We start from the raw sequence: 13,015 nt of genomic DNA on the forward strand, positions 1-13,015 counted from the left end.
AACTGCCACTCTCTTCCGACTCGACACACACACACACACACACACACACACACACACACACACACACACACACACACACACACACACACACACACACACACACACACACCAAATCACCTCTCCCCCTCCCCGCTCCAAATCACCTCTCCCCTCCCCAGCGGCATCACCTCTCCCCGCTCCAAATCACCTCTCCCCCACCCCAGCGGCATCACCTCTCCCCCCTCCCAAGCGGCGCTCAAACTCACCTCTCCCCCTCCCCAGCGGCATCACCTCTCCCCCATCCCCGCTCCAAATCACCTCTCCCCCCTCCCCAGCGGCATCACCTCTCCCCCCTCCCCAGCGGCATCACCTCTCCCCCCTCCCCAGCGGCATCACCTCTCCCCCCTCCCCAGCGGCATCACCTCTCCCCGCTCCAAATCACCTCTCCCCCCCCCCGGCGGGGGAACAGGCAGCTGCCACGCGGCGCGTAAGATGGCGGACCCCCTTCCTCCCTCGCGGTGCCGAGTCAGAAGATGGCGGCGCCCGGAAGTACAGGTAGGTGTCGCTCCCCCACCTCCGGCGCCAAACGGAAGTGAGAAAGGGCGCATCAACTGAGACGTGTGTGTGTGTGTGTGTGTGTGTGTCACTGTCCACTGCCCCCCCCTCCTGTCCACTGCCCCCCCCTCCTGTCCACTGCCCCCCCCCTCCTGTCCACTGCCCACCCCCTCCTGTCCACTGCCCCCCCCCCTCCTGTCCACTGCCCCCCCCTCCTGTCCACTGCCCCCCCCCTCCTGTCCACTGCCCCCCCCCCTCCTGTCCACTGCCCCCCCTCCTGTCCACTGCCCCCCCCTCCTGTCCACTGCCCCCCCCTCCTGTCCACTGCCCCCCCCTCCTGTCCACTGCCCCCCCTCCTGTCCACTGCCCCCCCTCCTGTCCACTGCCCCCCCCTCCTGTCCACTGCCCCCCCTCCTGTCCACTGCCTCCCCCCTCCTGTCCACTGCCTCCCCCCTCCTGTCCACTGCCCCCCCTCCTGTCCACTGCCCCCACTCCTGTCCACTGCCCCCCACCTCCTGTCCACTGCCCCCCACCTCCTGTCCACTGCCCCCCCCTCCTGTCCACTGCCCCCCCCTCCTGTCCACTGCCCCCCCCCTCCTGTCCACTGCCCCCCCTCCTGTCCACTCCCCCCCTCCTGTCCACCCCCCCCCTCCTGTCCACTGCCCCCCCTCCTGTCCACTGCCCCCCCTCCTGTCCACTGCCCCCCCTTCCTGTCCACTGCCCCCCCTCCTGTCCACTGCCCCCCCTTCCTGTCCACTGCCCCCTTCCTGTCCACCTCCCCCTCCCCTCCTGTCCACCTCCCCCCCTCTCCTGTCCACTGCCCCCCCTCCTGTCCACTGCCCCCCTCCTGTCCACTGCCCCCCCTCCTGTCCACTGCCCCCCCTTCCTGTCCACTGCCCCCTCCTGTCCACCGCCCCCCCCTCCTGTCCACCGCCCCCCCTCCTGTCCACCTCCCCCACCTCCTGTCCACCTCCCCCCCTCTCCTGTCCACCTCCCCCCCTCTCCTGTCCACCTCCCCCCTCTCCTGTCCACTGCCCCCCCTCCTGTCCATTGCCCCCCCTCCTGTCCACTGTCCGTCCCTCCTGTCCACTGTCCGTCCCTCCTGTCCACTGTCCGTCCCCCCCCTCCTGTCCACTGTCCGTCCCTCCTGTCCACTGTCCCCCCATCCTGTCCACTGTCCGTCCCCCCCCTCCTGTCCACTGTCCGTCCCCACCCCCTCCTGTCCACTGTTCATCCCCCCCCTCCTGTCCACTGTTCGTCCCTCCCCTCTGGGGAACACGGAGAAAGAGGGAGAGAGAAGGGAGCGGGAAATTTTACTCACGGCCAACGCCAGGTCTCTCTCCCCCTCGCCGCTACAACTCACCTCTCTCCCTCCCCGCCGCCGCTCCAACTGGAACAGATGGCGGCGCCCGGAAGGACCCCCTTCCTCCCTCGCGGCGCCCAGTGAGAAGATGGCGGCGCCCGGAAGTACAGGTAGGTGTCGCGTGTGTCGCTCCCCCACTTCCCCACCCCCCTACTTCTCCCCCCCCCCCCCCACACCTCCCAGAGCATGCTCTCTACGGCTCAACATCCCCGAGGAGCAGGAGGAGGGCGGCAGGGACTTAATGCTGCTAGGTCAGGAAATGCAGGGGGAGGATTCCATGCCTTTGAGGCGCCCCCCCCCCTGCCTTTGACGCCCCCCCCTGCCTTTGACGCCCCCCCCTGCCTTTGACGCCCCCCCCTTGCCTTTGACGCCCCCCCTGCCTTTGACGCCCCCAACTGCCTTTGACGCCCCCCCCTGCCTTTGACGCCCCCCCCTGCCTTTGACGCCCCCCCCCTGCCTTTGACGCCCCCCCCTGCCTTTGACGCCCCCCCCCTCCCTTTGACGCCCCCCCCCTCCCTTTGACGCCCCCCCCTCCCTTTCACGCCCCCCCCTCCCTTTCACGCCCCCCCCTCCCTTTGACGCCTCCCCCCTCCCTTTGACGCCTCCCCCCCCTCCCCTTGACGCCTCCCCCCCCTGCCTTTGACGCTCCCCCCCCCTGCCTTTGACGCCCCCCCCCCCTGCCTCCGGGCAACGCCGGGTATACACACACCTCTCCTCCCCCCCATCACACTCACCTCCCTCTCGGCGCTGACTCACCTCCCCTCCCCGGCGCTCACTCCCCTGCCTTTCACGCCCCCCCTCCCTGCCTCCGGCCAACGCCGGGTATACACACACACACACCTCCTACACCCCCATCACACTCACCTCCCTCCCCGCCGCTCATTCACCTCCCTGGCGCTGACCCACCTCCCCTCCCCGCTGCTGACTCACCTCCCCTCCCCTGACTCCCCTCCCTGGTGCTCCCCTCGCCGGCGCTCCACTCACATCACCTCCCACACACTGACTGACACACACAACTTACTGACGCACACACACACGCACGCACACACACTGACTGACACACACACACTGACTGACACACACACACTGACTGACACACACACACTGACTCACAGACACACACTGGCTCACACACACACTGGCTCACACACACACACACTAACTGACGCGCGCACACACACACACACTGACTGACACACCGACTGACACACACACACCGACTGACACACACACACCGACTGACACACACACACCGACTGACGCGCGCACACACACCCCCACACACACTGACTGCTGCGCGCACACACCCCCACACACACACACTGACTGCCGCACGCGCACACACACACTGACTGACTGCCGCACGCACGCACACACTGACTGACGCGCACACAAACCCTGACTGACGCACGCACGCACACACTGACTGAGGCACACACACACGCACACACTGACTGTGTGTGCGTCAGTCAGTCTGTGTGTGTTTGTGTTTCTGCCTCAGACTCACTGACGCGCACGCAAACACACAGTGACTGACGCACACACGCTACATGAAGCTGTAAAGGAGGGAGGGGGGGGGACTGGATTGATGTGAATGGGGGACAAACAGAGAGAGGGGGGAGGAGAGAGAGAGGAACGGGAACATTACATCCCGGGCAACGCCGGGTCTCTCAGCTAGTATATATATATATATATATATATATATATATATATATATATATATATATATATATATATATATATATATATATATATATAAAGGGACACTGTGTGCTCATTTGCATGTCATTTCCCAGAATCCCTTGCTGCAGTGGAAGTGCTGTATGCTGGGTGATAATGGGGAAAGGCGGGGTTGCAGACCTGCCTAAGACATGCAGATGAGCATACAGCTATATTTGCATATTTGCTTTCCTGTGGAGGATTTTTGTCACTTTTTTTACTCACCATAACTTAACTCAGTATTATATATATATATCTACTATATATTTCTGAAAGCACTGTATGTCTGCGTCCCTAGCAGCAATCTCATTGGTCCCTTGGCCCGCCACACACACACACACACACACACACACACACACACACACACACACACACACACACACACACACACACACACCTCTCTCTCTCTCTGTCCTCTCCCCCCCCACCATCACACTCACCTCCCTCTCCACTCAACTCCCTCCCGCTCAACTCCCTCCACCTCCCGCTCCACTCACCTCCCTCTCCACTCACCTCCCTCCCGCTCAACTCCCTCCCCGGCGTGGGAACAGGCAGTGGGCAGGGCAGCCTGCCGCTGCCTCCACTCACCTCCCGCTCCCTCCACTCACCTCCCGCTCCCTCTACTCACCTCCCGCTCCACTCACCTCCCTGGCGCGGGGACAGGCAGTGGGCAGGGCAGCCTGCCGCTGCCTCCACTCACCTCCCGCTCCCTCCACTCACCTCCCCTTCACCTCCCGCTCACCTCCCCTCCCGCTCACCTCCCCTGCCGCTCCCCTCCCGCTCCCCTCCCGCTCACCTCCCTGGCGCGGGGACAGGCATTGGCCAGGGCAGCCTACCGCTGCCACGCGGCACCTAAGATGGCGGCGGATGGAAAGACCCCTTCCTCCCTCGCGGACTAACTAACATGGCGGCGGCCAGAAGGAGAGGTGAGTGTGTGTGAGTGAGTGTGTGTGTCTGTGTGCGTGTGTGTGTGTGTGGGACACTGTGTGTGTGTGTGTTTGTGAGTGTGTGTGTGTGTGTTTGTGCGTCATACTGACTGACGCACGTGCACACACACACACAGAGACTGACTGACACACACACAATGACTGACGCACACACACACACACACACACACACACACACACACACACACACACACACACACACACACACACACACTGCATGAAGCTGTAAAGGAGGGAGGGGGGGACTGGATTGATGTGAACGAGGGACAGACAGAGAGGGGGAAGACAGGGGAAGAGAGAGAGGGGAGAGGAGAGAGATCTCACCCTTCCACCCGCTCCCTCACTCTCTCTCCCCCCCGGCACACCGCTAACCACGGTCCTCGGCACCGCCACCGCGCATACCGCCTCACCTCTCTCTCTCACCCCCCCCTGTCACACCGCAAGCAAGGCTCCCCCACGGGCATCGGCGCCGCCGCGCATACAGCCTCACCTCTCAAACCTCTCACCGCCCGCACACACACTGACTGACGCCCGCACACACACTGACTGACGCCCGCACACACTCACACTGACGCCCGCACACACACTGACGCCTGCACACACACTGACTAACGCCTGCACACACACTGACTGACGCCCGCACACACACTGACTGACGCTCGCACACACACTGACTGACGCCCGCACACACTCACACTGACGCCCGCACACACACTGACGCCCGCACACACACTGACTGACGCCCGCACACACTCACACTGACGCCCGCACACACACTGACGCCCGCACACACACTGACTGACGCCCACACACACTCACACTGATGCCCGCACACACACTGACGCCCGCACACACACTGACTGACACCCACACACACTCACACTGACGCCCGCACACACACTGACGCCCGCACACACACTGACGCCCGCACACACACTGACTGACGCCCGCACACACTCACACTGACGCCCGCACACACACTGACGCCCGCACACACACTGACGCCCGCACACACACTGACTGACGCCCACACACACTCACACTGACGCCCGCACACACACTGACGTCCGCACACACACTGACGCCCGCACACACACTGACTGACGCCCGCACACACACTGACGCCCACGCACACACACTGACTGATGCCCGCACACACACTGATGCCCACGCACACACACTGACGCCCGCACACACACACACACACACTGACGCCCGCATACACACTGACTGACGCGCACACACACTGACTGACGCGCACACACACTGACTGACGCGCACACACTGACTGACGCGCACACACACTGACTGACGCGCACACACACTGACTGACGCGCACACACACTGACTGACGCCCGCACACACACTGACGCCCGCACACACACTGACGCCCGCACACACACTGACGCCCGCACACACACTGACGCCCGCACACACACTGACTGACACGCACACACACTGACGCCCGCACACACACTGACGCCCGCACACACACTGACGCCCGCACACACACTGACGCCCGCACACACACTGACGCCCGCACACACACTGACGCCCGCACACACACTGACGCCCGCACACACACACTGACTGACGCCCGTGCACACACTGACTAATGCGCACACACACACTGACTGACGCGCACACACTGACTGACGCACACACACACACACACACACACTGACTGACGCGCACACACACACTGACTGACGCCCACACACACACACACACACTGACTGACGCCCGAACACACACTGACTGATGCGCGCACACACTGATGCGCACACACACTGATGCGCACACACACTGACTAACGCCCGCCCACACACTGACTGACGCCCACACACACCGACTGACGCCCGCACACACACTGACTGACGCCCGCACACACACTGACTAACGCACACACACTGACTGACGCCCGCGCACACACTGACTGACGCGCACACACTGACTGACGCGCACACACACTGACGCTCGCACACACACTGACTGATGCTCGCGCACACACTGACTGACGCCCGCGCACACACTGACTGACGCCCGCGCACACACTGACTGACGCCCACACACACACACACACACTGACTGACGCCCGAACACACACTGACTGATGCGCGCACACACTGATGCGCACACACACTGATGCGCACACACACTGACTAACGCCCGCCCACACACTGACTGACGCCCACACACACCGACTGACGCCCGCACACACACTGACTGACGCCCGCACACACACTGACTAACGCGCACACACTGACTGACGCCCACACACACCGACTGACGCCCGCACACACACTGACTGACGCCCGCGCACACACTGACTGACGCGCACACACTGACTGACGCGCACACACACTGACGCTCGCACACACACTGACTGATGCTCGCGCACACACTGACTGACGCCCGCGCACACACTGACTGACGCCCGCGCACACACTGACTGCCGCGCACACACACACTGACACACACACACACACACTGCCTGACGCGCCCACACGCGCACAAACTGACGCGACTACACACACACTACCTGACACGCACACACACACACTGACGCACGCACACACACACACACACACACTGACGCCCACACACACTGACGCGACTACACACACACTACCTGACACGCACACACACACACTGACGCACGCACACACACACACACACACACACTGACGCCCACACACACTGACTGACGCCTGCACACACACTCACTGACGCACACACACACTGACGCGCACACACACTAACGCGCACACACACTGACTGATGCACACACACACACTGACGCACACACTGCATGAAGCTGTAAGGGGGGGAGGGGCTGGAGCTGTAAAGGGGGGGCGGGGGGACCGGACCTGTAAATGGGGGTGGGGGAGGGACCGGATTGATGTGAACAGTGAACAAACAGAGAGGGGGGAGACAGGGGAAGAGAGAGAGAGGGGGGAGGAGAGAGAGGGAGGAAGGAAGGGGGGGAGAGGGAAGAGAGAGGGGGGAAGGGAGAGAGAGAGGGGGGGAAGGGAGAGAGAGAGGGGGGGAAGGGAGAGAGAGAGGGGGGAGGGGAGTGGGAATATTACCTCCTGGGCAACGCCGGGTATATCAGCTAGTGACACATAAAAATAGAGAAAGCGGAAGGATCACAAGATCAGTAATTCCTCTTTTCAAAAGCACCCATCAACACGGGGGGGGGGAGGGGGAACCCCATACAGACACCCCAAGTAACCTCCCCACTATCTGTCACTCCAAACGGAAGAGGAAGGCAGACATGGACAGGGCAAAAGCTGCTCAGTAGCACAGATGATCCGGCTAATAACACACAGCCTGAGCCGCGTAGGATGGGAAAAGCGAGCTTATCTTAGGAGGTGTACGATGGCGTCCTCGTGGGGTTGGGAACAGCAGCTTCCGGGTAATCGTCGTCACGATCCTGCGTCGCTGCGTGATGACCTCAACATGTTTCGCGCCCAAATGGCGCTTCTTCTGGGGACGTAACCGTTAAAGTAATTAAGGTGTTAACCCACCCTCCCCCACTACCCACTCAGGAGGTGTAACCACCCTACCTAGGCAATACCCCACCCTCCACCAATTCATTGGTACATTGGGTACATCATGCTCATATAATATGGGTATGATTTACCACTATAGCAATAAATGTTTGAAGGCCCCCCCCCCAATAAAAGGCCCCAAATAAAACACATCTATCTATATATTTCTGAAAGCACTGTATGTCTGTCTGCCTGGCCTGTGACCCTCAGGCCAATGAGATTGCTCCCTTGGCCCGCCCGCCCCCGCACACCTCTCATTGGCCTGAGGCGGAGTGACGGCCCAAAGGTCCAACACACACACACACACACACACACACACACACACACACACACACACACACACACACACACACACACTTACTTACATGTAGGGGGGGTGTTACATACATTAGCAGCATGTATAACCCGGGGGGTGGGGCTCACAGTGTTAGCAGCACATCTCCCGGTCTCTTACCCGCCGGTCCCGGAGGCTCCGCCGCTTCCTCCCCGAACATCAGCCTGAAATCCAACTCATCGGGACCCGCGCGCACCTCCTCCTCTCCCCGGGTCAACCGGTTTCCCGCGCTTTTTCCTCAGCGGAAAGCGGAGCGAGCGCCTGGGACAAAAGCGGGGGACTCTCACCTCACCACGGCTCTCACCACCCATAGGCCACTCCCTCACCCGCCCCTCCCTGCCCTTTGCCCCCCCGCCCCTCCCTGCCCTTTGCCCTCCCCGCCCTTCCACGCCCCTTGGCCTCCCCCCCGCCCTTCCACACCCCTTGGCCCCCACCCTTCCACTCCATGCCCCCTGCCCTTCCACGCCCGGGCAACGCCGGGTATATCAGCTAGTATGTATATATATATATCATTATTAAGTCTTTTCCCGTAAACTTGGCTGACGATTTTGACGCACTTTCTATTGATTTTTTTGCGCCCAGCAATATTCTTTTTTTAATACGTATATAACTGTACGCCCCAAAAAACTTATGTTGACCCAGTTGGGGAAATGTGGAGCTGGTACAGGGTGGGGGATATTCACCTCCGACACAGGGGCGCGCACACACGCGCAATTAAAATCGCGAAAAAAAGTTATATTCACCCGACGCTCCAAATGTGTGAAACCCAAATACCCAGTGAGAAAACAAAGTCAAAACCAATCTGTGCATATGATGTGATACAAATGCTATGGAAGCTGTGAAATATATTGTGACTCAATAATTCAATATACGTGATCAAATAAAACAGTGATACTAAATACAGATATAAACACAGAGGACCGGTTTGTATCTCTGAGCCCGGGAAGAACGGTCCCCTGAACTTCTGGAAGTTCTGATCTTGAAAATGCACAAAAACTGCAACACAAAAAAAAGGAACAGTGCAAAAGTGTATGAAAATATTTTTTAAATGTGTTGCCAATATCTCAAAAAGGGTGTGTGCTCACACAGTAATCCCTTGATTAAGACACTTTGAGAGCCTCAGAAGGATCCTCCCTGGCTTAGCATGGAAATACTCGTGTACTGTATGCAACAAAAGACAGAAAAGCCCAATGCTACATCCAATGTGACACAAGTACATAGTGAAATACTTCAATATTCTCGTGAGCGAGGGTCATTTAGTTAAACCCTTTGGCCAAAGCGTTATACGCCTGCAAACCACGTCACGGCAGTACCACTATGCAGCTACGTCACGGCAGTACCAGTATGCAGCCACGTCACGGCAGTACCACTATGCAGCTACGTCACGGCAGTACCAGTATGCAGCCACGTCACGGCAGTACCAGTATGCAGGGCCTAACACTACCTGTGAACATTCTCACTTACCTCTGCTGGAGGAAGAATGGCCTCCCCGGGCCTCTCCTGCACAGGAACATGGGGGGAAAAACCTACTACTTAAAAAGTGGGGAGGGGTGAGCTTAAACCCAGGGAGGAGGGGTGAGCTTAAACCCAGGGAGGAGGGGTGAGCTTAAACCCAGGGAGGAGGGGTGAGCTTAAACCCAGGGAGGAGGGGTGAGCTTAAACCCTGGGAGGAGGGGTGAACTTAAACCCAGGGAGGAGGGGTGAGCTTAAACCCTGGGAGGAGGGGTGAGGTTAAACCCAGGGAGGAGGGGTGAGCTAAAACCCAGGGAGGAGGGGTGAGCTTAAACCCAGGGACGAGGGGTGAGCTTAAACCCAGGGAGGAGGGGTGAGCTTAAACCCTGGGAGGAGGGGCCCCCAACCTCCAAACAACTGATACCGTTTGCAAATTAAAATGAATAAACACACAATCCCAGCAATCTCAGAACCCCGAAACACACACACATCATATATATAGAGTAATATAGGCAATACGATACCGTTTGAAGACGAATATCAGAGGCAGCACTCCAGGTAAGCGGTGAAAAGAAATTTGTATTAACAAGACATCTTATCCAACGTTTCGGTCCTCGTGCGGGACCTTTCTCACATCACCTTGAGAAAGGTCCCGCACGAGGACCGAAACGTTGGATAAGATGTCTTGTTAATACAAATTTCTTTTCACCGCTTACTAATACTCTGGGAGTGGGAATGGGAAGTACTAGTACTCTGGGAGTGGGAATAAGAAGTACTAGTACTCTGGGAGTGGAGATAAGAAGTACTAGTACTCTGGGAGTGGGAATAAGAAGTACTAGTACTCTGGGAGTGGGAATAAGAAGTACTAGTACTCTGGGAGTGGGGATAAGAAGTACTAGTACTCTGGGAGTGGGAATAAGAAGTACTAGTACTCTGGGAGTGGGGATAAGAAGTACTAGTACTCTGGGAGAGGGAATAAGAAGTAACGTTACACAAGCATTGATCCTTCTGCACAGATTTCTGCTTCTTCCTGATTTCTGAAACATTTCGAGTGAAATTGTTTCGTTTCTTTTCCAGAAAGTGCATGGATAATGAGTATCTGAGCGCCTCCCCCTCCCCCGCAGGAAAGCGCTTGGTAACACGACGCACGGTGCGAGTGGAGGGGAAGGAAGTCCTGATTCCTATTTATTTATTTGGCCAAGGACGGAGAGGTCAGTGCCCGCCGCAGGGAGCCGGCTCAGGGACTGAATCACTCACAGAGCCGCGATGTGCTGCAGGGAGTGGGGGAATGTCGGCAGGAAGGCCTCGCTTGTCTGGGGCAATACGAGGCTGAGTGGGACTGGCATCCAGTGAGTGGGACTGGCCTCCAGTGAGTGGGACTGGCCTCCAGTGAGTGGGGACAGGCCTCCAGTGAGTGGGACTGGCCTTCAGTGAGTGGCACTGACCTCCAGTTTGTGAGACTGGCCTCGGTCTCCAGTGAGTGAGACTGGCCTCCAGCAAGTCAGGCTTTCAGGATATCCCAGCTTCAGCAAAGGAGGCTCATTCAATGACTGAGCCACTGATTGAGCCACCTGTGCTGAAGCTGTGATATCCTTAAAACCTGACCTGTTGGTGGCCCTTGAGGACTGGAGTTGGCCGCCCCCTACTTTAGGAGCTGCGTTGGCCCTGTGGATTGATAAAGACAGATTCCCCCCGCGTAGATAATCCCCAAGTTGTTTCCCGCATAGCTCCGTGGTTCGGTTCTGCGTGGCTGACTTTAGTAAATAAGTAACTTAACTTGTTACTCTTAAACAGTCCGAACTTTGGAGTGAGCCCTGAGATCACCGGCCTGCGGGCGGCCAGGCGGCTTCTCCAAGAATACTGGACACAATGGTGCAGTGAGGGTAGGGGTCGCCGACCTTCATAATAAAGGTGAAGCCCGGCTGGCTGCCCCTAACAACCGTGTGTAATGGACCATCCGTGTCAGCTCATGGGGCCAGTGAAGTGTGTTATTGTATCCCCTGTAACCATGTGTGTTAGTGTATCCCCTGTTACCATGTGTGTTATTGTATCCCCTGTAACCGTGTGTGTTATTGTATCCCCTGTAACCATGTGTGTTATTGTATCCCCTGTAACCATGTGTGTTATTGTATCCCCTGTAATCGTGTGTGTTATTGTATCCCCTGTAACCGTGTGTGTTATTGTATCCCCTGTAACCATGTGTGTTATTGTATCCCCTGTAACCATGTGTGTTATTGTATCCCCTGTAACCATGTGTGTTATTGTATCCCCTGTAATCGTGTGTGTTATTGTATCCCCTGTAACCGTGTGTGTTATTGTATCCCCTGTAACCATGTGTGTTATTGTATCCCCTGTAACCATGTGTGTTATTGTATCCCCTGTAATCGTGTGTGTTATTGTGTCCCCTGTAATCGTGTGTGTTATTGTGTCCCCTGTAACCGTGTGTGTTAGTGTATCCCCTGTGGACCTAGAAGCCAGGAATGTGCTCGGCACAGCGGTGCCGGAGCAGCCCGGCCAAGCAGAGGATCAGCACCGGGAGCAAGTTCTTGCATTGAAGTTCTCGGGGCCACGTTCTGAGAATTGGACGGAGCTGAAACCAGCGGCGAGAGCACGGTGGCTCTCCCGAAAACAGTACCGTGCGTTCCTGGATGGGGAGGGGACAGGGTAACCCTACCCTGCACCTAGTTGAGGCGAGTGTCTCGCCCCAGGCCCCCAGACGGTATGTGTTACCTTGGGTTGTGCATTATTTGTATGTTTGCGGGCTTGCCCGAATTAAACCCAATTTGATTCAATAGTGTTGTCCTGCCGAGTGAAATGATCCTGGAAGGTATAAAGTGTTAAAAGTACTGGCCTCCCATGAGAGGCTTGATGTGCACAAGACACACACACACCTCTCCGCTCCATGCTGTTTCCTCCTCTCTTTGGCCCTACCCCCAGGCTCCTGATTGGCTGCATTACCCAGCAAAAGCCAATCAGGACGGAGGAAGCTGCCCAGCACCCTAGCAACAGCCCTGCTCTCTCCCTGCTCAGGGAAATCCCGCAGCCCCCTGCTCCCCCCCTCCCAAACCGGTCAAGTCACTATGTCCAGAGTGGTAATACCGGTATACACATA

Source organism: Ascaphus truei, chromosome 22 (assembly GCF_040206685.1).
Source record: "Ascaphus truei isolate aAscTru1 chromosome 22, aAscTru1.hap1, whole genome shotgun sequence".
Lineage (NCBI taxonomy): Eukaryota > Metazoa > Chordata > Amphibia > Anura > Ascaphidae > Ascaphus > Ascaphus truei.